Source organism: Poecilia reticulata, chromosome 23, assembly GCF_904066995.2.
Source record: "Poecilia reticulata chromosome 23, P_reticulata-male-v2, whole genome shotgun sequence".
NCBI classification, from domain to species: domain Eukaryota; kingdom Metazoa; phylum Chordata; class Actinopteri; order Cyprinodontiformes; family Poeciliidae; genus Poecilia; species Poecilia reticulata.
Window position 1 is genome coordinate 7,629,657 of NC_088852.1, and position 5,180 is coordinate 7,634,836.

The window sequence follows — 5,180 nt, forward strand, 5'->3', positions numbered from 1 at the left end:
TCTCAACTAAGTCTGAGGAACTTATGGCTTCACATGTGAAGGTGATCTTTCTGCTATGGCCTCTAGAGGCCACAGTAGACAGGATCTGTCCTTCGGTGGAACACTGCAGTACAATGAAGCACTGTAAGGAAAAATCTATGTTAAAGGCCGAAATCGATTCAGACAAATTAGAATTATTACAATACATCAAAATTACACTCAGATTTAATTACACAAAGTCTAAAATTTACTTGGCAGTAGAGGGAAATCAAATTGAACTGATGAAGCAACTCCAATAAATATCAATCCATCTACCAGATAATTACTTTGAATCACAGATTTTGGAACAACTGCTTGCTGTATGAAAACATGGGCTGACAGTAGAGAAGACATGTAGTTTGAATTTTTTTTCTTGTATTCATACCCCTTAAACCTTATCACACTTCATCACATTGCGACTAAACCCTAAAGCTTAATTAAATTTTATTTGACAAACCAATAACCAAAGAATGTCGAATTGTGTAACAGTTTGCTTTTTTTTTTTAAACGGGTATCTAAAAAAAATGTAACATCTATAGGCAATACCAACCTCTAAGATAGTGGTTTATAAAACCACCTTTAGACCCAAGTTTTTGAGGTTTGCTGTAGCAGTTTTGCAATCCCGGATTCTCGACCATTGAGAAATGATTGCTGGCTGGAGGCATGGACTTCGTTTAAAGTTTTAAATGACTGGATTTGATTTTACCCGAACGCTAACGTTTGGCCTCGATGAAGCCTGCCAGAAGTGGGTGTGTTGTAAACAACCCTGTGGAGAGAAGGGCCATGACATCTTTGCCAGCAGTAAAATGTCTTAGGCATTCCTGTTGCTCCGACTTTAATAGCTGAATATTTGGAAGCGTGACCACCACGGACTGAAAAACTTTGTTCACTTAGTCTACAGGCAGACGGCAAATTTTAAAAAGCCCAGAAAATCAATGTCATTTAACACAAATCGTGCTCAATGTTAACGAGACCCACACAAAGTAATATATCAGCAAACTGCAAAGGAGCAACTGAAGTATTTTGACAAAAAATGTATTCCTACAGCAATATGTTGTCAATTTGCACTTTTTAATATCTACTTAAAATTTCTGGAGGACAACAAGCTGGGAAACATTCTAGAAATGCAGAAGGCAAACTCATTTTTTAAAAGTTAATCTAATTCATAAGATAGAACTGCGTTAACCTCCATTACGTCATTGTCCATCTTCATTTACATATTTTTTTAAGTATGCTCTGCTACTCAAACAATGCTTCCATCTGGTGGACGTAGGCATGCTTGAATAGTATGGATACAGTTGCAAGGCAGAGCAGACTGGAAAATGAGTTTTCTTTGTTGCTTCCTTGATTCAGGAAAGGATGAAGTAGAAAAGGTATCCTGCACTAAGCATCAGTCAAGTCACAGTGGAAACTGGGCACACTTTTAATTTGCTACAAGACAGAATTTGTATGAAAACTATCCAGCTCATCCTTAAACTCAGTGATTAGTGATTAGTACTCAGTGATATACATCACCCATTTCTTTATAATTCACTTGATGTGAAGAATAAAAGTTTCTAAGATCTGGCCTCTCGCATTAAACAACCTAATTGAAAACAAATTTATTAGCAGTTAGTTTTCATTGAAAAACACCGACTAGTTCACGCAGACACACCTTGCACCTTCAGGGTTTTTTTCCACTCCCACAAAGCAGCATCTTTAGCATGCATTTGGCATTACTTCTTATGTGTGCTGGAGGATCAGAAGGGGACATCTGCTGTGTGTTGAGTGAGTGAGGAGGACTATTTGAGTGAGCGTGTTGAGGACCCTGATTGATGTTGCGCACGGTGGAAAGTCCCAGCGGTCCCATTAGCAGCTACAGTCTACATTAGTGTCACACCAGTCAGCCATGATGCGAGACTGTTTCACTACCACAGCCATCAGTAACCTGCGCGGTCTACGACGTGACACTCGGGTATGAATGAATCGAAAGCAGCCCCTTTCCTTATGAGCACCAGTGGAAACCAAAGACATGCAGCCCTCGCCTCTTGTGAAATTGCTCCCATTTTCAGCAGTTCACATTTGGCATTCATCAAACTGTGTATCGACTTCCAGTCTCGTTGTTCCCTTTGAGGTCGGTTCTCACTCATAACTGTACACTTGGGATTATCAAAAGTTGAATTCTGTCGCTCTCCTTTAACTTATTTACATGAAAACAGACGGGGAGATTGTGTACGATACTTGCTCCGGGCTTCCATGCTTTGTTTTCCTCGAAGTGGCCAGATGCAATGTTTCATCACTTCCTCTTTCTCCCCGGTGAAAAATGATACTGGCCTTATTCACAGGTGCACCGTGGATAAGATATGAATCACAGGAAAAGCTGTGCTTTAAAGGTCAACGTATACATGTGTGCTGAACAACCGCACCCCAGAAAAGTTTTCAGAGAAAAAGATAGCTCAGTGTTGAGCATTCCCACAGCCTTCAGCATGACTAAGTTCCCCACAAAGCCCTAAGGACCATGCCATCTGTCAGGCTAATATTTTTTTTTACCTCAAATAAAATGTTTCTGGTGCCATAAAAGCACTAGGAATAAGAAAACACTGTTTTATAAAAGGCTTCATGTAACTACCTCTCCTAAAACAATTAGCTGCAAACATGACAACATCACTCTGATGTGTTTGTGGAAAAATGATTTATTCTTTCAATCATTACCCTGATCCCTCCTTTGCTCCCACACTAGTTCCAACTCACAATGGAGCTGTTTGTAAAAGCTCGAGAGGGAATTTTAGTTGACATAATTATAATGATCTGTAACTCAACCAAGACAAACAAGCTCGAGTATTTAAAATTCCACACTAACTCGACTAAGGCGAGACGAAATGTATCACGTTATGACAAGACAAGCTCCTACTCAGAATCAACGGGGGGGGAGATTATGAATTGTTAATAGATGAACAAACACTGTGAAAACATCGTATTACCTCTGAACATTTACATGATCAGTGTGGAACATCTGAGAACACCTATGAAAAGAATCTGGATAAATACCTTTTCACTTTCACACTTTTAATGTTTTGTCTCATCTGTCTCAATGACAAGCTGCAATGTTTGCTTTAGGATTTTATGTCAAAAATCTTCCCAAAGAAGCTCATAATTTTGAGGTGGTAGGAAAGTACATGATTTTTACTTTTTTTTTTTTTTTTTTTGCAAATTCAAATCTGAAAACCTGAAGGTGAACCTAAAGTTCAGTCAGAAGTCTTTTTGATACTCTCACAAAATTTCCTCTAGTTTTGCCCTGTATTTAGTTAAATCCAGCCTCCCATCAAAATATTGGCACTTAAAATTCACGATTGTGGTTGTAGCAGGACAGAATATGAAAAACTGCAAAGGCACTATAGATCCCACTCTATATATTGTCACCTTCCTATAATAATGGCCCAAGTCATTTTTTGCAAAAAGGAAATTTGGCAGAAAAAAAAGAAAAAATACTCTCTTTTTTGCCAAAAGATGAATTAGGCAAAAATGTCTTAGCAAAAAAAACACTTAACAATATTTTAGGAAGGTGACAATTTGTGTCTTTACAATGATGGCCTTAGTTTTGATTTGCTACATAAAAACATATGTTGCTCCTGGTATTTCTCTGTGCGACACAAGCGAATTCATGAAAACAGCAGGAAACAATATATAAGGAGAGACACGGTTCACCTAAGCAAACTTAACTCCAACTTTAACAAAGGGAACAAACTTTAAAGAAACATTTTTGTTTTTGACGTTAATCTCAACTCCACAGGGCATCACAGTGGAAGCAAAGGAGGCCAAAGAAGTCAGGCCAATTATGCTTGCTGCATGTTTTGGAAGGATTTTCAAGTCCTGTTGCTGTTTCCTCTCATTTGCCAGCAGTTATTACTTAATTTTATTATAAAGAATGTTGTAAAAGAAGAAAACTGCTGCAACCACACCAGCCTTGTAACTACATGAATCAATTTATTATTCAAGAAGAGAAAGATTCAGGAAGATGGTCAGTAAACAGATCCCTTGCTATTGATTAAATAGATGCTAATCTTTTTCTTATAAACCGGCAGTAATATTATTTGTAAAAGCAACCAATGTCCTCTGAACACTCCTTGTTCAGAACACTGCTTTTTAACACAAACCATAGTTTGAATTATTGAATTTTAATTATCCGCACCATATGCTTTAAGCTTTGACAAATTGAATAGAAATGTTAATAACCCATCAATTTCGTGTTTGTGTTGGTGTACTGAACAGGAGGTAGACAGCAGGGTTTTTTGGCATCGATTACCAAGATCAACCTACATGGAAACACTGAGGTTCGGAAAGGAGACAAATAAATGACTATACATAACAGGTGCACCCGTTGGTTTACGTGTTAGAGGAGTTCAAAATGAAGAGCCAATCCAGAGCTATAAAAAAAGTCAGCTAACTTTGAGGGTTCCTTCGTTTTGCTAATGTTGAAGGGGGTTTAAATTTTGATCGACTGCGATTCCTCTGCGGAGACAGTTGCAGAGTTGAGCCAAAAGGCCGCCCGCTGTGAGCAGCATGGCAACTTTAAAGCTCCCCCCCCTCCATCGACGATACAGCAAATCTACTTGGACAGATGTCTGAAACACATATTCCTTCAGCCTTTGGCGGACAATGAGCAGAAAGCAGCAAGCGGCAGAGGATAGCGGTGTCAGTAATGAGAATGGATAGCAGCTCGGCTGAACTCTCTGAGCCCCATTGATCACACGGATGTGAAGACTGATGGACCTCGGTGCGGGGTGAGTGCAGTGTGCATGTTCTAATTCTTCTCAGATCTATTCTCATTTGGCCCTGTATTGACAACTTCTCCTCTGGAAGCCTCTGTTGCACTAAGGTTGGTTGATTATTGTACAGAAGAAAAGAGTAAACACTCCTTTTTACAGCTTCTGGAGGAAAGTTCTACCTTTGAAAACATTTAAGAATGGATCCAATGCGTCTCTGTGATTGTCAAAGTATAAATGATCAGTGTCTACTTTTTTTCTGTTCAACTGTGTTTAGCTTGTTGTTCACATCAGGTACTTCCATGTCCAAATGAAGAATTATGTTTAACAATGTGAAAGGAAAGAAGTAGCACAAGGAAACTGAAAGGTGAAGAAGACTGATTGAGATAAACCTGGAATTCCAAACTCTGGCGTCAACGC